We start from the raw sequence: 23,572 nt of genomic DNA on the forward strand, positions 1-23,572 counted from the left end.
GCCGGACAGAGTTGAGTATGCAGTGCACAGACACGTACATGTCAACATACAATGATGGTCGATTGAGTGAAGTGGACAGTGGACGCAACCATGATAGCAGTCAGTAGGCAAAATTACTGAATGGTAGCGCGTATGTGCCTCCTCCCCCCCTAAATGTTTAGGGTAGTGGGCTGGCTCAGCGTTCGCAAGGCTAGCAGCCGCGGGCCGTGGAGGGAGTTACGGTGGGGCAGGGAGGCGGGGAGGGGGAGGGGCGGGGTGGAGGGTGCCAAAAACAGGCATATGGATCATTGCAGGTAAGTACACAATTTAATTAATAAAACAAAATTCGTAGCGCGCACAGCATTGCTTCTTGCCATGCACTGCGCGCTACAAATTTTGTTTTATTAATTAAATTGTGTACTTACCTGCAATGATCCATATGCCTGTTTTTAGCACCCTCCACCCCGCCCCTCCCCCTCCCCGCCTCCCTGCCCCACCGTAACTCCCTCCACGGCCCGCGGCTGAAGGCTAGCATAGGGGTTTGAAAAATAAACACGTTTCTCTGGGTGTGGTTCTCTTCTGAATTGGCGAACGTGTTTGTCAGGTCTGTGCAGCTTACACAACCACGAGGCTGATGCCGTGAGCGAAGGTGGCTGTGTGAATTCTGCTTTCAGCGTGCTGGTATCTAGAAAGCGTAATGGCCGCTGCAACGCATATATGCTCCACAGTTCACCTTTCAACCCCGTCGTATGTGAAAGAGGGCCCACCACGTGCCGGCGGTAGCTCCTGGGCTGAGGTCTGCGAGCTCGGAAGGCTCCTGAGATTAACACTGGGTACCATGACACAGGCACACAGCACCCAGCCTGAGGCCCAGCGCCGTGGAGTGCTCTGTATACTACTAACACAGTAGTCCGACAGGTACCAACAGTGGAACAGTGTTTTTGATACCATAGTGGCGATGCTAGAACTGTATCTGAGAGTGGAGATGAAGGTACTCCCTTCGACTAGGTGTAAGAAACTCTAGGTCCCAACAGTGGAACGGTGTGTTGATCACACAATGGATGATGTCTGATATTACCTGTTACTGATTTTTCACAGAACTCCCTCTGTTGAGGTGCATCAGACTCTGTGCTTCTGTAGTTAACTGTTGCACATGGTTATTGGACTTAGTTGACTGCTATCGCTGGAATACACTGCAGTACAGCAGGTCCAAACAGTGAAACAGGGTCTTGATTCTATGAATGAGGATGTCAGAAGTTAAAGTTTGTAATGATTTTTGTGTACCCCCTCTGATGAGCCGCAACCAACTCTAGGTACCAACAGTTGAACGGTGTCTTGATCCCTCAATGGACATTCTTAGAACTGGATCTGAGAGTGGAGATGAAGGTACTCCCTTCTTCTAGGTGCAAGAAACTCTAGGTCCCAACAGTGGAATGGTGTCTTGATCCCACAATGGACGATGTCCGATATTACTTGTTGCTGTTTTTTCACAGAACTCCCTCTGTTGATGTGCAACAGGATCTGTGCTTCCGTAGTTAACTGCTGCACATAATTATTGGGTCTAGTTGACTGCTATCGCTGGAATACACCGCGGTACAGCAGGTCCAAACATCGAAACAGGGTCTTGATTCTATGATTGAGGATTTCAGAAGTTAAAGTTTGTGATGATTTCTATGTGCCCCCTCCGATGAGGTGCAAGCAACTCTAGGTAGCAACAGTGGGACGGTGTCTTGATCCCACAATGGACGATGTTAGAGCTGTATCTGAAAGTGGAGATGGAGGTACTCCCTTTGACCAGCTGCAACCAACTCTAGGTAGCAACAGTGGGACGGTGTCTTGATCCCACAATGGACGATGTTAGAACTGTATCTGAAAGTGGAGATGGAGGTACTCCCTTTGACCAGCTGCAACCAATTCTAGGTCCGAACAGTGGAATGGTGTCTTGATTCCACAATGGACGATGTCCGATATTACCTGCAACTTGCTTTTCTCAGACGTTTGTGTGTTGAGGTGCATCACACGCTGTGCTTCCATAGCTAACTGTTGCACATGATTATTGGTGTTGGTTGACACTAGTCGGTGGAGTATACTGTGGTACAGCAGGTGCGAACAGTGAAACGGGGTCTTGATTGTATGATTGAGGATGTCATAAGTTAAACGGTATGTGGCTGTAAGGTGTTAATGACCACTGCTTCTGACCTAGACTGCGGTTCGCATAGTTCACAATTTAGATTGAGTGGTGATTGTTTAATTATAGAATCCAGTAGTTAGGTAATTAGAACGTCTTTTGAAAGATTCACAATATTGTTTTATTAGAACATTGGAATGTTGGGAGCTCCATTGAAAACAATGGAGTAGCTCCGTTCTTATAATGGCTTGTATAAGCCTGGAGCTCCAACATTGCAAAGTTGTTTTGTTCACAGCTCTGGCTGTGAACAAATACTTCAGGGACCCTGAAGGGATTCCAATCCCCTTGCGCTCTCTTAAGGCTTTGCTTTATTTGTTAGAACATTCTACCCTCTATTGGCAGAATGTTCAAATAGCTTTATAGCCCTTTGTAGCTGGGCTATAGTGGCTATTAAAGTCCCACTCCCTTGTTAAAGGCCCTTGCCTTTGGCTTGGGCCTTTAATAATGGAGAGGGCCTTTAATAGCCGGTATAGCCTGGCCTGGCCTGCAGATCAAGTAAGCGCCGTAGCCTTGTGTCGGTCGTGTGAGTGTCTTCCTTCTTGTGTGTTTTTAAACTTTGCACTTTGCACTTTGCTACTGGTTTTAAAATAACCTTCCTCCTCCTCAAGAACCTAAGTCCTGACACCGCACGCCTCCTGCTCCGACCCCGTTCCACCGCAGCTGTAGGCTGTTTGCCTGGAGGGCGGACCGGGGAGAGAGCGAGACACGCCCCCTGACCCTGCACCTTACATAAGGCTCATAGCATCGCGCCCGCGCTGCAGATCAAGGAAGCGCTGAGCGTGGTGGCCGTACCCTTGTGTCGGTCGTGTGAGTGTCTTCCTTCTTGTGTGTTTTTAAACTTTGCACTTTGCACTTTGCTGCTGGTTTTTAAATAACCTACCTCCTCCTCAAGAACCTAAGTCCTGAAGTCGCATGCCTCCCGCTCCGACCCTGTTCTACCGCAGCTGTAGGCTGTTTGCATGGAGGGCGGACCGGAGAGAGAGCGAGACACGCCCCCCTGACGCTGCACCTTACATAAGGCTCATAGCCTTGCACCCGCGCTGCAGATCAAGTAAGCCCTGAGCGTGGTGGCCGTACCCTTGTGTCGGTCGTGTGAGTGTCTTCCTTCTTGTGTGTTTTTAAACTTTGCACTTTGCACCTTGCTACTGGTTTTAAAATAACCTACCTCCTCCTCAAGAACTTAAGTCCTGACGCCGCACGCCTCCAGCTCCGACCCCGTTCTACCGCAGCTGTAGGCTGTTTGCGTGGAGTGCGGACCGGGTTAAAGAGCGAGACACGCCCCTTTACCCCTCATTCCTAGGGATAAAATCATCTGATGGCTAGGCCGCGCAGCGGGTGCGATGCCGGGGTGCCGAACACGCGCCAAAGGCAAGCCCGTAGGGGCCCGTTCACGGCCGACCGGGGCCAGGGGCCATACCCCCTTCATCTCGGGCACCAGGTAGAAGGAGCTATAGCGCGAGTGAGCTGTATGCATTTAGGGCTCAATCTCCCACTCCGTGTGACCAGCTATGGCATTTGGCCGTCCCTCAAACCAGCTGTCCTGAGTGCGGCTTCCAGTTTAAGCCTAGCCTCATTAGCAACACCCCTATGGCGAAACATAACATGCTTCTCTTAAACTGTAGATCCCTCGTGAAGCACTCTCTGGAAATTAATCTTCTTATTCAGGATCTTGACCCAGATGTTGTATTTCTGACTGAAACTTGGCTTACCGATGAGTCGGAACCGGATTTGGTTCGGGCCATCCCTCAGGGGTACCAAGTGGTCTTTGAGAACCGCAAAACAGGGAAGGGCGGGGGATTAGCCATCATCTTTAGGGACTCGTTCCAATGTCGGACCTCCCACTCCTCCATCCCGAGCTGCGAAAGCTTAATATTTGCCTTAGATCTCTCCCCCATTAATACACTATCTGGAATTCTCATATACCGTCCCCCGGGAACGCTGGCGGACTTTATTGATAACCTCACCCCATTAGTTGCTGGCCTAGCAACGACTCCCGCCAACTTTACTCTCCTGGGGGACCTTAATATCCATCTGGATGAGGCCTTTAATTCGTCTACCCTCCACCTTATTGCCAGCCTAGCAGCCTTACAACTCACGCAGCGAGTATCAAGTCCAACCCATATAAAAGGCCACCTTCTTCATCCTATATTTAGCAACTGTCAGGGGCTGGAAGTACGTATGCCCTCCCCCATTCCATGGTCCAACCACCATCTCATTCCCTTCACCTGGACTACCCCCAATCCCCACACAGTGCAGCAAACAAACTTACCTCTTCTGAGGAACTGGTCTAAGCTCCCGGTGCCTGACTGGCAATCCATACTAGATAAAACCAAACCTCCCATCAACCCGGATTCCACCTTAGCAAATGAGGATTTTAATAGGTGGATCACTAACTCCTTAGACTCAATTCTCCCTTTGAGAAGGATGGAGGCGAAGCCGAAGCCGAATGTTAAAACCGCCCCCTAGTATTCCCCTGAATTGCGGGAGCTAAAAAGTCAGTGTAGAGGTCTTGAAAGGAAATGGAGATTGGACTTCTCCCCCTCTAGTAAAGCCACCTACAGAGACTCGATTAGGACTTACAAAAAGGAGATAAAATCTGCGCAATCAGCCTTTTTTGCAGAGGAACTCCATCTAGCAGCCTCTAAACCGAAAGAAATTTATCGGATTGCAAAGACTCTCCTGAAACGACAAGAACCGTCCCCTGATCCCCTCAACGCACAAGCTCGCTGTAACGATCTAGCAAATTATTTCTCTGAAAAAATTCAACTTATATACTCCACTTTTCCAATGAGTCCTGCTCCTCTCCAGATAGCGACCACCCTCACTCCCGAGATTTACCCCATCCCCTCCCTGCAATCATTTCCGCCATACTCAACTCTATGGTTTCACAGGTAAAATCTGGCTCTCCCAACGACCCGGCTCCGCCACGTACCCTAGAATTGGTGACTCACAACATTCTCCCAATTATACTGAATCTTCTCAATTCATCCCTCACCTCAGGCTCAGTTCCGCTGCCTTGGAAACGGGCCATGGTCAGGGCGTTATTAAAAAACAAAACCTCGACCAGACAGACCCAAAAAACTATCGGCCAATCTCCTTGCTCCCCTGGGTGAGCAAACTGCTCAAAAAAAATGTCAACACCGTATTAATGGAGTATATTGAATCTAGTCATCTACTCGATAACTCACCGACTGGCTTTTCGGCCCAAAGACGGGACCGAAACGGCGCTTTTGGCAGTGACGGAGGAGGCACGGATGATCTTGGACCGGGGGGCTCAGCAGCCATAATCCTCCTGGACCTCAGTGCCGCCTTCGACACTGTCAATCACAGCACGAGGCTCTTATGGCTGGCGAACAACGGGGTCTCGGTAAGGCCAGGTCCTGTCTAGAATCTTTCCTTTCCGATCGCTCCTTCCAAGTGTTCGAGGGCAACACTACATCCCTGAGTAAACCACTCGTCTGCGGCATGCCCCAGGGCTCGTCCCTGAGCCCGACGCTGTTTAATGTGTACATGGAACCACTAGCTGAGGTGGTCCGCCCGTTTGGAGTAAAAATCATCACTTACGCGGACGACACCCAGCTAGTGGTGTCCCTCAACCAACTGGAGTCCAACCCCGACAATCGTACAACCTGCCTGGAAAAGGTCTCCAGCTGGATGACCATGTCACATCCCAAATTGAACAGTGAAAAAACTGAGCTAATGCTCTTAGGTAATCCTTCCCCCATAGCGCTTAGGCTTCTCTGGCCCTCCTCACTGGGCTCACCCCCTGAGCCCAAAGACAAAATTAAAAGCATGGGCATCTGGCTCGATAAAGCCCTCAATTTCAGTGCTCAAGCAACCAAGTTGTCAGCAACTTGTTTCGGCTTGCTCAGGCTTTTACGCAAGATCCTCCCTGTACTGCCCTTTGAAGCCAGGAAGATAATGATCCAGGGACTTATTTTCTCTAGACTGGACTTTGGTAATGCCCTTTATTTGGGCGCCCCCAGTCCACCCTGAATATGCTACAGATTGTACAGAACTGTGCAGCCCGCACATTGCTCCAAATCCCTCGTCGCACTTCGGCTAAGGAAGGCATGAGGAGCCTACACTGGCTTCCAGTCAGGCGGAGAATTGTATTTAAGTCCTTATGTACCACCCATCGAGCCTTTTGGAGAACAGGCCCGCCTATCAATTATCCCCTGGCCACCCTGTATCTCCCTTCGAGACAGCTCAGATCATCGACCTCCTTCCTAGTGACGGTTCCTAAGATTAAAAGGGCGAGATGTGGAGGCCGAGCCTTCTCATACAATGCCTCCAGGCTCTGGAACTCCCTCCCACTCCCCCTTCGCGCAGAACCTAACTATTCTTCCGTAAACATCTAAAAACCCTGCTTTTCTCACACCCCGACTAGTCCATCAGTTCACCTCAAAATTCTGGCAGCGCTAGGATGCCTCAGGGTAGCTATCGCGCTCTATAAATCCTCTTTCCATTCCATTCCATTCCAAGGCGAGTATAAGGCTATAGTAGACATGAAGGTTTTTAACATGAGTTATAGATTTAGTAAAATGACCAAATTCATCTTGCAAGTCGAAAGGAACAGTAAATAGTGTAGACTGGGAACAGATGAAATCCCAATTTGAATTGTTTTGATTTATTTATTTTAGAGTTTTATGTATTTATGTTGTTGTATTTTGTAAAGAGGGAGTGAGAAAAAGTATTGATGGTTGTGTGTGTGAGTACTGCCTTCAATTAAAAATGCAGACAGTAGTGTTCACAATTCAGATTGAGTCGCTACTGTAGATGATGCAGTCCTGTAAGAGAAGAGATTGCTGTAGTGTGCTCTGTCTGCACCACTTATACGCATCATTGCAGGCTCCGCACGTTTTCTTTGCTTAATGTATTGCAAATAAGCATGAGCGCAAAATCCGCTACGCTCGCGGATTTTGCGAATTTTCGGTAAATCCGCGATCCGCGAACTCTCGCGAATTTACCGAAAATTCGCAATCTGCGAGCGGCGGATTCCGAGGCCAAAAGTTCAAGCCTTCCTGGCCTGTTGTTGTAACTGATTTACGATGGCGCCGGCAAGCTGCCAGCACCATCGTAAAATAGTTACTAAATTAGCTTCAACAGGAAGCACTAATAGATAAAATCAAGCAGGCGCTCGTGCATCTGCTTTATTTTATCTATTCGAGCTTCCTGTTGAAGCTAATTTAGTAACTATTTTAGGATGGCGCTGGCAGCTTGCCGGCGCCATCGTAAATTAGTTACAGCAGGCACAAAACGGTGGCGTCTTCTTGAATAAATATGAAGGGCAGGGTTCATTCTGGCACGACAGTCCTGGCACAAAAATTAAACCTCAAACGGAAGCACTTACAGATATCAAGTAAGCATGTGCCCTAGTTGTAGCTTAAATTCAGTGACTCATTCATAGGCCCAAAAAACAATCGTGAGCGTTGTCAAGGCTGGGCAGATGTGCCTTCTTCCCAAATATACCATCGAAAATCAGCTGTGATGCTGGACAGAGGCCTTTGCATCCTTGACTTTCACGAGCGCAATCCTCGTGCTGTTCCTGTGGCCAGGAGCTTCTGTATCTTCATCTGCTGCTCTGATCGGTCTCTGACCTTTTATACACACAAGAGGCATGTGCACTCGCATGGAAGCCCCGTCCGTTTGGCCCCGCCCACACACTCGCGGTGTGCACCGTTTCCCGCCATTTACCCACTATGATCGACAGCTCACTCACGGGACACCTGCGCCCTTCGGCGCGATTGCATAGTAACACACACCTGGTCGCTGTAGACAACTCTCTGGCACTTTAGGTAGCTGTAGTGTAGTAAAAGCACTATACATTTACCCAACGAGGTAGCAGCACTGACTGATTATCCAGTAGAAAGTACTCCAGTTGAGTAGAGGTATGGCACAAAACGGTGGCGTCTTCTTGAATAAATATGAAGGGCAGGGTTCATTCTGGCACGATGGTCCTGGCATGGAAGCCCCGCCCCAAATCCGCCGATGCTCAAATCCGCCGATCCGCGGATTTTGCGGATCCACGATCCGTGAATACGCAAATCCGTGAATCGTGGATCCGCAAAATCCGCCCATGCTTAATTGCAAACTGTAGAGCTCAAGTCAATGCCATGTGGCTGTGTGCCCTTGCTGACTGCTCTCTCTGGCCTACACTGTAGACAGCAGTGTTCACAATTGAGATCGAGTTGCTATTGTAGATGAGGTCGTCCTGTAGGAAAAGACATTGCTCCAGTGCGCACTGTCTACACCACTCATAAGCATCATTGCAGGCTCTGCACATGTTTTTTTTTACTTTGCGTATTGCAAACTGTAGAGCTCAAGTCAATGCCACGTGGCTGTAGGCCCTTGCTGAACACTCTCTCTGGCCTAGACTGCAGACTTCAGTGTTCATATTTGACATTGAGTCATTATTGTAGATGAGTTAGTCCTGTAGGAAAAGACATTGTTCCAGTTCGTACTGTCTGCACCACTCATATGCATTATTGCAGGCTCTGCACACGTTTTTTTTGGTTCACGTATTGCAAACTGTAGAGCTCAAGTCAATGCCATGTGGCTGTGGGCCCTTGCTGACTGCTCTCTCTAGCCTACACTGCAGATAGCAGTGTTTATAATTGAGATGGAGTTGCTATTGTAGATGAGGTTGTTCTGTAGGAAAAGACATTACTCCAGTGCGTACTGTCTGCACCACTCATACGCATAATTGCAGGCTCTGCAGACGTTTTTTTTGTTTTGCGTATTGCAAACTGGAGAGCTCAAGTCAATGCCACATGGCTGTGGGCCCTTGCTGAACACTCTCTCTGGCCTATACTGCAGACTTCAGTGTTCACATTTGACATTGAGTCTGTATTGTAGATGATGCAGTCCTGTAGGAAAAGATGTTGCTCCAGTGTGCTCTGTCTGCACCACTCATATGCATAATTGCAGGCTCTGCACATGTTTTTTTGCTTCGCTTATTGCAAACTGTAAAGCTCAAGTCAATGCCACGTGGCTGTGGGCCCTTGCTGACTGCTCTCTCTGGCCTACACTGCAGATAGCAGTGTTTATAATTGAGATGGGGTTGCTATTGTAGATGATGTAGTCCTGTAGGAAAAGACATTGCTCTAGTGCGAAATGTCTGCACCATGCATACGTATCATTGCAGGCTCCGCACACACTTTTTTGTTGCTTCGCTTACGACAAACTGGGCAGCTCAAGTCACCTTATGTAGCTGTGGGTCGTTGCTGACCGCTCTCTGTGGCCAACACTGCAGACAGCAGTGTTCACAATTCGGATTGAGTCGCTATTGCAGATGGTGCAGTGTTGATGGCAACAGGTATTGCTCCTAGTACGGCCTGTCTACAGCATGCATTATTGCTGGCTGTGCACATGCTGAATGCTTTTTGATGTGGCTATGTGAGTGCACGAGAACTGATGGAGCGTTTATGATATAAAGTTGTGGTTCTTTTACGATAGAATTATTTCTGTATTATTTCACATCTATTGTCCCTACCTTACTGCAGCACAAATTATCGATTCTTTTAATATTGAATCTCTGTGTGTGATCCAATGATTACTGTTGTAGTTGATGCTAGCAGCAACCATTCCCTGAAGACGCAGCCTACACGCATCCAGCACAGACGTCAATGGATATGTCACCCTGGTAATAAAAATTAGTCTAGCGCACGTGCACATACCCACTTCCACTATCTATCTGTGTCCATGTGTTCATTATCTATGCATGATACTGTATCTGGGCCTTACTATATTACGTTGTGCTGAGGACAGCATATGCAACCATGTTACCTCTGGTATTGGAGAAAATTGCGGTAATGTAACGTTTAGGTGTATGGCTATCACAGGTGGAAGGCTACTTTAGAGAGCATTTAAATTACTCAAAATGATGGTTGCATGTTGTGTGTAGTGTAAGATATGCGTATATTGCAAAGAGTTTAGAAAAGCGCTCTCTAAGCAGAAGAGGTGTGTCTCATGAAATGCAGTACAGATATTGACTAAAATGGGTGGCGTTTTCGAACTGTTACAATGGGAAATGTTATGAACTAATTAAAGGATTTTTTTATGGTCAAATGGCAATCAAGCAGCCAGTGCGCAATGGGATTGCACCCGATGTGATTTTGATAAAATATATTAACTATAATATACGTTTATTACAGTTAGAAATGTATAACTGTTTAAAATATTTTTAATTATCGCTTGCTCTCATATACACTTTAAAGTTATTTAGATATAGTTTTGAGACCCAAAAAAATGAGGGAATGGCGTATGCGGTGCGATATCGTATGTCTATGACGTAACACAGGGCGCTGCAGCATGCATTTGTCGCATTTGGAACATGCAGCGGGTGCCACCCTATACGCCACCCTATACGCACGTGACGTAACGCACCTCTTGGTAGTGCATACCGGTCGCATACCACAGAAGCAGCTGGTGCGTCCTCATACGTACATGTTGTTATGCGGGACGCGGTGTCACAAACCTGTCGGATAGGAAACGCGCATCATTTAAATGTGGTGGGTAGATTTGCGCGCTGATCGAGGTTGGTAGACTACCAATACGGGACTGTAGTTTTCTCAACAAAAAGTTTGATATGCATATTGTTTTGAGAAGATATAAAATATCTACTCGAGCTCGGCGGTGAAGGGTAGGTCTCCCCACGCGGACACTGGCGATTAGAGCTACTTTGGGCTCATCCCTGATGTTCAGCCCCGCCGACCCCTCATGTGGCAATTAGTCTTTGACCATTAGGCATAGGAGAATTTCCACTGAGGTAACACACACAACACATGACACTAGCATGTAGTGATTGTTTTTAAGTTTTCCCCTTTTCTCACTTTTTGTAAAGGTCCTGATGAATCGCGGGTGATTATCCCCTCTGCGAGAAACATGTCGACCACTTCCACTTCTAGTCTCCCCTAGGATCACTCGAATTAGCCTGTTGACACCTAGCGAGCTAGCCCCACCTTTTAATTGCAGCCAGGGGACCCCCAGAATAAAGTTAATTCCGGTACCCCTTGCTACATTTTAACTGCCCTATTATAAGCACTATACCACCTTGCCCACACACCCCCACTTCACCATAAGGCTGTTGGACAAAAAGATCTCCGCGAAAGAGCCCCTCTTTGAGGTGAGCCCGTCGGGGATTGCACCGCCTCCCCGACGAGGAGCAAACGCCGATGATGAAGCATGACACCCTTCTGGGTGTGTGAGGCAAACACGTCCAACAAAATGGATGCCCTGAGGTGCCACATCAACACCTCTGGTCACGCCAGCTAACAATTTTATATTTTCCCTTTCTCTTTATGAGGAACAGTTCAGCAACCCCCCTTTTTGCTTGTAAGATATAAAACATTACATAATTTGAAAGTTAAAAAAAGGATAATAGAGTTGCAAAACATTAAAAAACAATTAGAAAAAATATTGATTTTATAAAGATTAAAATATGAAATTAACATTTAAAAAACCTTTGAAATTCAATGAAAAAAACGTAGGTTTTACAGACGTTATAGTTAGAAATTAGGATTTAAAAAACCTTAGAAATTCACTGAAAAAGAAATAGGTTTCAGGGACGTTATATTTAGTTGGACATTTGACTCATATAAAACCAGAGAAATTCGCCAGTTATAATTAGTTGAGCTAACTATAACGCCCGCAAAGCACTGCTGATGACGTCACATATTACATCACTCATGACATGGTCAGTGGCATTACTGATGACATCACTGATGACATCTCAAATTACATCACTGATGACATCATCCACGTGATAATCTGATGCACATACTGATGCCCTATGATAAACTATGATACACGCACTCTAAAATACCATACACACAAGAATGCCAGATACGACATACCACCAACTATTTCCTAGGTCTATACACACATCTAGTGTCTTATACATACAGTTACTCATCAATACAGTACTATAATATGTACTGATACACCAATGCATACAGTCACACTCTACCACTCATCTATAGAGTTGGTCACACGCCTAGTCAGCCATGCAAAGAATGAATTACATACTCATTTACTCATGTATACAGTTATATACACCAACTGAGTTATTTGTACACCCCCCAAAATCACTCTTCAAATAGCTTACTCTAATGTATACTCATTTATATACTCAAACACTGACATATACTGCCGTAAAACATATTTAGTTATTTGCACATATTCCACTGAGACATTCATTCATTCACCAACACACCCACACACACACTAAGTCACCCATACAGCCCTTTACAGATGCACTTTTGAATCCATACAACTAGTGAATCACCCACTCATATATCTATGCACAGGGTCACACACACCCCCACCCACCCACACAAACACCCAGGCATCCATACAGATACTCAATAACCTATATAGACACTCATGTAGCTACTCACCAACCCATGCAGCCACTTACACACCAACTGAGAGACTAATACAGACTTTCACACAGTTTTATCACTAACCCATGCATTCAGTAAGACACGTTAAATCACTCAGTTATACAGTCAGCCACGCACCTACTAAATAATCCATTCAGGCACTTGTAAATCCACTCATTCTTCAAAACACCTTGGCATAGATATATATGAAAAATATTTAAATTTACAGAAATACACATTCACTGGATGATGTCATCAGTTATGTCATTTGAGATGTAATTAGTGATGTCACTGACCATGTCATGAGTGATGTAATATGTGACGTCATCAGTAGTGCACTGCGGGTGCGCGAGTTCTGGCAGAAATCGCATGTGACAGCCCGTGAACAAGCAGCAAGGAGATGTGAAACGCATAGGGCTTTCTCACCGAATTTTGGAAATGTAGGCCGGTTTGTGCTTGAATAAAGGACTCTGTTGGAAATAATGGGGTCCTGCTTGTTCATTGAGTGTGTCTCTAAGCAAGGGACAACAGCAGTTTGATAATATATATATATATATATATATATATATATATATATATATATATATATATATATATATATTCACTGAAAAAACCATAGGTTATAGACCATATATAGTTAGGAATTAGCATTTAAAAAACCTTATTTTACTCACACAAAACCATTGAAATTCCATATATAGTTAGTTGCACTAACTATATATCGCGCACCCGCAATCCACTGCTGATGATGTCACATATTACATCATTCATGACATGGTCAGTGACATCACTGATGACATCACTGATGACATCTCAAATGACATCACTGATGACATCACTGATGACATCTCATTTGACATCAATGACCACATCACTGATGATATCATTCATGTGACAATACAATGCATCTCCTCACATTTTAATATAACCTCTGTTTCACCCAGTGTTAAATACAGAGTATAATTTTTGAAACCATTGACACACCAATACTAGTTACTACATATGTACTCACTGATTCCTACGTCTACACACACATTCACTCATTCACCCATACAATCATTCATACATACAATCACTCATCTTTACAACACTATCATATGCACTCATACACCTATACAGACACTCACACTCTGCCACTCATCCATGGAGTTACTCACACACCTAGTCAGTCCTGTAAAGAATCAATCACTTTTCCATTTTCTTGTCTATACAGTTAAACATAGAGCACCTTATATTTTCAAACATATACTAACACATACTTACCTTGTTATACAATCATTGATATAAGTACACATTGATCTGCACAGAGTCACACACCTCCCAGCCAGCCACACACACACTCAGTCTCCCATACAAATACTTGGACAATCAATCAATAACCCATATAGTTACTCATATAGCTACTGATCAACACATGCAGCAGTTTACAGAACAACAGACATAATGATGCACAAATTAAGACAGTTTAGTCACTAACCCATGCACTCAGTGAGACACATTTAATCACTCACTCATACAGTCAGTCATGCACCTACTAAATCCTTCGTCCAGACACTTATACATCCACTCATTCTTCAATATGTAAGACATATTTAAACTTTACAGAAACATAAAATCACTGGATGTTGTTATCAGTGATGTCATCAGTGATGTCATTTGAGATGTCATCAGTGATGTCATCAGTGATGTCACTGACCATGTCATGAATGATGTAATATGTGACATCATCAGCAGTGGATTGCGGGTGCGCGATATATAGTTAGTGCAACTAACTATATATGGAATTTCAATGGTTTTGTGTGAGTAAAATAAGGTTTTTTAAATGCTAATTCCTAACTATATATGGTCTATAACCTATGGTTTTTTCAGTGAATTTTCAAGGTTTTGTAAATGCTAATTCCTAACTATATATGGTCTATAACCTATGGTTTTTTCAGTGAATTTCAATGTTTTTTTAATAGCAAATATCATAAGCTGTCGAATGTCAAGTACGTGGTAAGTGAAAACATTTTCGTGTTTATGCACACTGATCTGCTTTGAATGGTGCCCCCCCCCCCTCATTTCTATTAGGAGTACTCTCTCTTTGCACATAGTGAAGGGTAGTTAACGCAGGCCTTTGCCCCCGTTGTAATACGTCGTGCCTGCTTCTCTCTCCATTTGATTGATTGTTATCCAAGTATTTACTGTTTTAGAATTGGTTCTCTTTGGTTCATTCTCTATTTACAAACAAACACAGAGTCGCAATACTCTGTTTAGTCTTTGCAGATAACGAAAAATCGTGTAAAAAAAAAAGAAAAGGAATCGAGCAAAATCAGTAGGCCACTAATGGGATCTCTTTTTGACCTCGCTAAAATAGAAACATTAGGAACAACCCCTCATGACAAATACAAAACTAGTGAAATGAACTGAACTCCACACAATGATGGCTGCAAAACAGCTCGGCTCCGCCACCCACCCCGCCCAAAATAACGATAAAGAGCGGCTGCCATGATTGGTTGCGGAATGGCCACGACGGAGCTACGAAATGGTGCTGCTCTCATGCTAACCCCAGCTTCAGTCTGAAACATCCAGAAACACTGTAGACTACCAATTCGATCAGTTCCGGTAGCGCCCCAATGTAACCCGGTAGAGAAGAACTAGCCCTCCCCTCTTTGACTAATGGTTCTTGTTGCCTGTCCTTTCTGTTGTCATTTAACAGAACTATTTAGCCTGCTGAAAGGGGTTGTGTTCCGACCGCTGGTTGGTGGAGACATTTTGACTATATTCTGGACCTGCGTTGTCGCGTAATGCGTCATATGACGCGCCGCGTTAGCGCATCCGGAAGTCATCCGGGGCGCGCAGCGCGTAACGTAAGCATAACAAGTCATGTGACTTGTTAATAAAACTTTTCATTGGTTCATTTTACTTTTCTTATTCTAATGATGAAAGGCTTGGTCATATGACCTAAAAATTACGCTTTTTATTACTTCCGAACATTATTTTTTCTTAAATATATGTTATAATGTTCCAGGCTAATGTACTTTCCCGGAAAATTTACAACTGTCCTGCAAGTAAAATATATTCTTTTTTCGAGAAAAAGAGCGTTTCTTCGTCCCATGACGGAGCCGTTGAGCAAAAGAGGGTCGACCTGCTGTCTTAGTCGCCGATACGCCTGAATATGAGATTCTTATCGATCACTTTATGTTGCAGGAATAGAAAACACAACAGCCCTTGACCATTTATCTTTACTGCGTTCCTTCGTATTATACCTTTTACCCTTCATGTAATTGGTCTGCTTTATTTCACTTGCCTTTTAATGATTCTAAAACAGTGACTATTATTAAAAACTTTACCAATGTATATACTACTACCATGTTTTCTTTTAAAAACCTTTATTGTGAAAATTTCATTATACAAATACGAGCCTATAACCACGTGGGCCGGCCACGGAGCAAACTGTAATCGTATATGATGAGTAGACATTTACACTGTAAAGGAACGTAACGGGCGGGCCATTAGGTTGCAAGAACTAAGGTGTCTAACAGTTACGGAATCGGTGGACGTACATTTTATAATTAAAATACGACAGGGCCAGTTACAATAAAATTATCTAGATATACATTTGCGGGCAAGTACCATGGGTGACGTTAATTCGAACTTTCAATAGTACAGTAATCAATAACACATCAGAACTTAATATCAATAGGGATGTCGAAATATTCAATCAATTCTCGTCCCCGCCCGCCATGTGCTTCAAAACTGCATACGTATCTCGTGATTTCAAGGTTCTGCAACCAGTACACAACAAGGAGTTACGAGTCCCATTTATTCCGGCGCCATTTTGGGCGAGGACGGGCAGGTCCAGGATATAGTCAAAATGTCTCTACCAACCATCGACTATGATGATGTTCATATGCTGTATTTATTAGAGTAACACTCATCTGTCCACATGAAATTAATTTGCCACAATCTAAACATGTCATTTTAATCTTTCCAAAGTTCTTCTAAATATTTGTGACCGTTTCCCTTGCCTCTGATGCTGTCAGTGCCACTTCTTTGATGAATGTACTAGCAGGTCAGGGGTTCTCCTCCAAATCTCTCTTTTATGCAGCACTATAATTAATTGATGCCACCTCTCCATATGACGATGCATGGTATAGTTACCATAACTATATTTTTTTTCGGTTCCTCTGGAGAGTTCATCGTAGCAGATGAAGCGTGTAACGTACCGGGCATTTACCTTTTTTTGCATGTACAGGAAAGGAAAAAAAAATCGAGCGTCCGAGTTCTAAGGTGTCCCAGGGCCATTTTAGTGGACCAGGCCCAAATCCAAAGAACAGGCCGCCATTTTGAGAGTCCTGTTGCAGCCGCCTGTCGCTGTAGCATCAAGAGCAGCCGAAACTCAGCTGAATGGCAACTGAAACGGTAAAGGGGCGCCCCACTACAGCAGACGAGCCTCCACCTAGGAAGGCCCGTTCACGCCGCCCCCCCCCCCCCTTCGGGCACCCCACGCCGTTATTCGGAGCAGTATTGTAGGATGGCCACACCAGTGCGGCAACTTGCTACACATCACCTCGGTGGTAACCGAATCTCAGCGCCTTGTGGTGTCTTCTATTCAGAAAACATTGTTGCGCTGCCTTTGGCCCCATTCGCACATCGGTCCGCTACTGACGCCATCTCACAGGCTAATGGGGCGCCCCACGCCGAGTTTCAGCATTGTAGGATGACCACACCAGTACAGCAACTTGCTAGACATCACCTCGGTGCCATCCGGATCTCGGCGCCCCACTGCAGATAAAGTGCCTCTCAACTATGAAACCACCACGGTGACATCCGGATCTTGGCGCGTTGTGCTGCCTTCGGCCTATTCGCACATCGGTCCGCTACTGACGCCATCTCACAGGCTAATGGGGCGCCCCACGCCGAGTTTCAGCATTGTAGGATGACCACACCAGTACAGCAACTTGCTAGACATCACCTCTGTGCCATCCGGATCTCGGCGCCCCACTGCAGATAAAGTGCCTCTCAACTATGAAACCACCACGGTGACATCCGGATCTTGGCGCGTTGTGCTGCCTTCGGCCTATTCGCACATCGGTCCGCTACTGACGCCATCTCACAGACTAATGGGGCGCCCCACGCCGAGTTTCAGCATTGTAGGATGACCACACCAGTACAGCAACTTGCTAGACATCACCTCGGTGCCATCCGGATCTCGGCGCCCCACTGCAGATGAAGTGCCTCTCAACTATGAAACCACCACGGTGACATCCGGATCTTGGCGCCTTGTGCTGGTTCCGGCCTATTCACACATCGGTCCGCTACTGACGCCATCTCACAGGCTAATGGGGCGCCCCACGCCGAGTTTCATCATTGTAGGATGACCACACCAGTACAGCAACTTGCTAGGCATCACCTCGGTGCCATCCGGATCTTGGCATCTCAACGCCTAGTGGTATCTTCCATACAGAAAATATTGTTGCGCTGCCTTTGGCCCCATTCGCACATCGGTCCGCAACTGACACCCTCTCACAGGCCAACAGGGCGCCCCACGCCGACTTTTACCATTGTAGGATGGCCACACCAGTACAGCAACTTCCTAGACATCACCTCGGTGCCATCCGGATCTTGGCATCTCAGCGCCTTGTGGTGTCAGTCAGAAAATATTGTTGCGCTGCCTTTGGCCCCATTCGCACATCAGTCCACTACTGACACCATCTCACAGGCCAACAGGGCGCCCCACGCCGACTTTTACCATTGTAGGATGGCCACACCAGTGCCACAACTTGCTAGACACCACCTCGGTGCCATCCGGATCTTGGCATCTCAGCGCCTTGTGGTGTCTTCTATTCCGAAAATATTGTTGCGCTGCCTTTGGCCCCATTCGCACATCGGTCCGCTACTGACGCCATCTCACAGGCCAACGGGGCGCCCCACGCCGACTTTCAACATTGTAGGATGGCCACACCAGTGCGGCAACTTACTAGACACCACCTCGGTGCCATCCGGATCTTGGCGCGTTGTGCTGCCTTCGGCCTATTCGCACATCCGTCCGCTATTGACGCAAACTCACAGGCCAACGGGGCGCCCCACGCCGACTTTCAGCATTGTAGGATGGCCACACCAGTGCTGCAACTTGCTGGACACCACCTCGGTGCCATCCGGATCTTGGCGCGTTGTGTTGCCTTCGGCCTATTCGCACATCGGTCCGCTACTGACGCCGCCTCACGTGCCAACGTATGTTCTCCGCATTTTATACCCTATGCCGCATAACAGGTCATGTGACTTGTTTATAAAACTTTTCATTGGTTCATTTTACTTTTGGTTTCCTAATGATGGAAGGCTTGATCATATGACCTAAAAACAACACTTTTCATTGGATGAAAACTTTTTTTTTCCCAAACGATGAAAGCCCCACCTTGTTTCTGGATGTTTCAGACTGAAGCTGGCGTCAGCATGAGAGCACCACCATCTCGTAGCTCTGTCGTGATCATTCCGCGAGCAATCATGGCAGCCGCTCCCCACCAGAAGCCTACAGGAGTCGGGGGCCCCCAAAACTTTTGATGAATCCTCAAGGCGGAGGGGACGCTTTCGAGAATGGGGTCCAAGACCTAGCAGACAAGCGTCCGATTTCCAAGGTGTCCCAGGGCCATTTCAGTGGACCAGGCCCAAAAAGGAAACAGCCTGCCGCCATTTTGAGAGTCCTGTGACAGCCGCCTATCGCTGCACCGCAAGAGTGGGCGCAACTCAGCTGAATTGCGGCTTTTGACACAGTGGACAAAAAACGGACGGAATGGCAACTGAAACGGTAAAGGGGCGCCCCACTACAACAGATGAGACTCCACCTGGAGAGGCCCGTTCACGCCGCCTCCCCCGGGGCGCCCCACGCCGTTATTCGGAGCAGCATTGTAGGATACCAAAACCAGTGCGGCAACTTACTGGACATCACCTTGGTGCCATCGTTCTGCTGCCTTGGAACTATTCGCACAACAGTTTGCTACTGATGACCCACCCCCCGCGACGCCCCACGCCAGAAATCTGGACGTTGTGCTGCGTTGGGACTATTCGCACAGCCGACCGCTACTTCGTTGTTTTTCCCTAAAAATGTTTATATGTTATTACTGTTTTTGTTTTCTTGTATATATTTATAAGTTATTAAAGTTTTATAATCTTACTACTTTGTCGGAGTGCTATATATTTTTAATGTGACACATAATTGTAAAAACTTTGATGTACAAAGAGTCATCTCTGGAATCTTCCGCTTCAGGCTCGGTCCCCTCCCCAATCACAATACAGGATGGTTTTCAGATAATAGGAACGCGTCTGCTGTGACGGATCTCATCGAGTGTGGGCCTTGATCTACTATAACTCCTTTGAAGAGGGGTGATTCTTTACAGCTGGGGCCATAAACTACATCTGCAGGGCTAGCTGATACCCTAGGACCGGCCTGGACAATCGGACACAGAGGAAAAGGAGTGTCAGAGGGTGCGGTAGTGAATAGGGCGAAAGGGAGGTGTCGGGCGGGCACAGGGTGTGATTCTCAGGGAAGAGCAGCGCAGATGGGGGGAGGTTTATTACCCATGCATAAGACAGAGAGCGGGGGTGACCACTGCCTGGGGGAGATGCTTGCGAGGGTGGGGAGCCATGCTAAGCATCTACAGCGTGCACAGAGTGGGTCTGGTCAAGGCATCTAAAATGACTGCCGTGCACGACAAAAGTGTGGCATTTGAAAAAAGGCAAGATGGCGCAGACAATGTTTTTCAACACTTCCTGATTTCCTTCGAATCAAACGTTAACAGACGTTGGGGCATATTACCAAAGTTAAGCGATATTTATCCCTAACGATGCTTAGCAACGATTTTTTTACCACTAAGCATCGTCAGAAATTATCGCAGATAAACCTTGCTATTATCAAGGTTTATCGCAAATACGATAAAAAACGACCGCAATGCATTAATATCGCTGAAAACTCAGCGATATTCATGCATTACCGAGCTAATGCTCTTAGCCATGTTATCCACCTCCCATTGGATAACATGGCTAAGAACTGCTCAGGGCAGGTGCTAGCTTTTGGAGATATTCGCGCTTATCGCGAATATTTCCAAAAGTTGATAATAGGAGATAGCGATGTTAGCGACTGTTTCCAGTCGCTAACATCTTGGCATGCCCCCTTTGCATGTCATTAGTGATAAATATCACTCACATGCAAAGTGGGGCCCAAGATGGTCGCTATCTCCTACTAGCCGTCGCTAACTGGTGTTAGCAACAGCTAGGTAATACAGATATAATTTTATCTCCGCGAAGCGGAGCGCTGTTACAGATATATATCTTGTTTTTGAACGTTAATTTCTCAAAATCCACTGAAGCACATATATTGAGACCTAGCAAAGGCACATCGAGCTACCAGTCCCTACAATTTTGCCAAGTTTCGTGCAAATCCATTCAGCCGTTCGATTATTATTATTATTATTTTTTTTGCCCCGCGGGGCCCTTTTAAAACCTCCACATCAAACCTAAGAGGTCAAGGAGGATCTACTATGCCCCCTTATGGTCATTTGCCCCTTCGCTTTGGCCTCCTCTTGTCTCTCGATCCTACCGAGAGACAAGATGGCGGCCGCTACGGACTGTTTGCAATGTTTACAGACGCCGGAGAACCAATCAGCTTCGCAAACCTCCGTTACGCGAAGCGGAGCGCTGTTACAGATATATATCTTTTTTTGAACGTTAATTTCTCAAAATCCACTGGAGCACATATATTGAGACCTAGCAAAGGCACATCGGGCTACCAGTCCCTAATATTTTACCAAGTTTCGTGCAAATCCATTCAGCCGTTCGATTATTATTATTATTTTTTTTTTTTGCCCCGCGGGACCCTTTTAAAACCTCCACATCAAACCTAGGGGGTCAGCGAGGATCTACTATGCCCCCTTATGGTCATTTGCCCCTTCGCTTTGGCCTCCTCTTGTCTCTCGATCCTACCGAGAGACAAGATGGCGGCCGCTACGGACTGTTTGGAATGTTCACAGACGCCGGAGAACCAATCAGCTTCGCTTCACAAAGCTCCGTACCGCGAAAAGTCCGCGAACCGGAGCGCTGCCCGGTCCGCTGTTACAGATATATATCTTTTTTTGAACGTTAATTTCTCAAAATCCACTGGAGCACATATATTGAGACCTAGCAAAGGCACATCGGGCTACCAGTCCCTAAAATTTTGCCAAGTTTCGTGCAAATCCATTCAGCCGTTCGGGCTAAAAGTGAGGCCAACCGCCCTATGGAAAACTCAATGTTAAAAACACGTTTTGGGACCCCCCTTTTTTCTCGGCCCCCCCTTGACAAACCCCCCCAAATTTTCAAGGGCTACTCAGAAACAAAATGTGCCATTTTCCTGAAAATTTCAGCCAATTCCGTCCACAAACGCCAAAGTTATTAGACATAGAATTTTCAAAAATCCCATAGAGAAAAAATCCTAACTATATATACCTACTGGCGACCGCCAGTAGGTAATATATATATATATATATATATATATATATATATTTATTTTCGAAAAAAGAACCCTGCAAGGCTCCCATTGGCAGACCAGATTCTCCACAGCACAGACGGAGTCCACGAAGATTTCTTCTGTTTAAAGGTACTTTATTTTAACAACACCATTAGTGCAACGTATAAGGACGATCTGCGTTTCGGCAGATGCCTTCAACTGGACCATAGAGTCCTGCCGTCTAAACTTTCCATTTAAAGTGACAGAGTGCATAAATCCCTTGTTTATTTGTAAAAAAATAGACTAGACTGTTAACCCGTTTTTCTTATTCATTTGCAGTGGCCTTAGATGTTTACCATTTTTATTACTACAAAAAGCATTACTGGTAAAGAACCATAAAAAGATTTGCTCTAACACTGATTTGCCTGATTAAAAACAATTCTGTAAAACTATAATACAACAGGAAGATAAGGGGCTCACAGGGAGCAGGAAATTAGACAAGAAGTATACAAGTAGATAAAAAATAAAACAGAGAGAGGGAGAGATTTTTTTGAGAGAAAATGAGATATATTTGAAGGAAAAAGAGAGAGATATTTGAGAGAAAGAATATATCTATTCGGGAGGGGGAACCGATAGGAATCATCAAATGCATTTTAAAATATTAATCATGGTCGCTAAATTAAATAGTAGTCACATCGAGGAGTTTTTTAGAAAAGTGTACTTGTATCATATGAGAGTGAAGTCCAAATATTTCAATATTACATTAGTAATCTCAAGATGAAATACTATCATATTCATGTTCTGTAATTTACAGTTCTTAAGGAGAAGAAAAATGACATGTGCATTGTGCAAATATTCTGTGCAAATATTTCATGTGCAAAGTCGCATTACAATTGTCTCTCTCGATGATTTTCAATTCTTCTAAAGTAGATTTCTAACTGGGGAGATAAAGTGACAAGTGCCTTGTGCAGCTCTTCCATATTCCTTTCCCAACATCATGACTTTTCTGAACGGTGGACTAAATTCACTCAGTACCTTTTCATTTGATTGTCTCCTTATCAAGATTTTACAAGATGCTCTAATTACTCTCCTGTTCTCAATTGTTCTTTGTTATCGACCATTTTCTTATTTCTCGCCCCTCTCCTAAGTATGAACTTAGTTATTAATTCTTCTCTCATCACACTATGTTCCAATATACACTTACTTAGTTTTCTCCCTCCAATGTTCATATACTTGTAACCTATTATCTAATTGGTGAATCCACAGGGAGCTGTAGGTGATGTTCTTGATTCTAGTTTTTCTGTTCTCACAAATGAACATGTAGTTCAGCATCCAAATTATGCCCGAAGGGATTTTCCGTTCCAAGTGCTAAGATGAACCTCGAATCAGCTCTTCTTAGGTCCAAAGTTCTGTCCCCTCCTCTTTCATTTTGTTTTACCAATTTAGCACCGAAAAACTTCAGTTCTTGGTTATTGCTTGAATGTTTCTCCAAGAAGTGCTTTGCCATCGGGTAGGAGAGATCTTTATTCTTTATTGCTCTCAGATGCTGTAAAATACGTA

This window comes from Lissotriton helveticus, chromosome 2_1 (assembly GCF_964261635.1).
Source record: "Lissotriton helveticus chromosome 2_1, aLisHel1.1, whole genome shotgun sequence".
Classification (NCBI taxonomy): domain Eukaryota; kingdom Metazoa; phylum Chordata; class Amphibia; order Caudata; family Salamandridae; genus Lissotriton; species Lissotriton helveticus.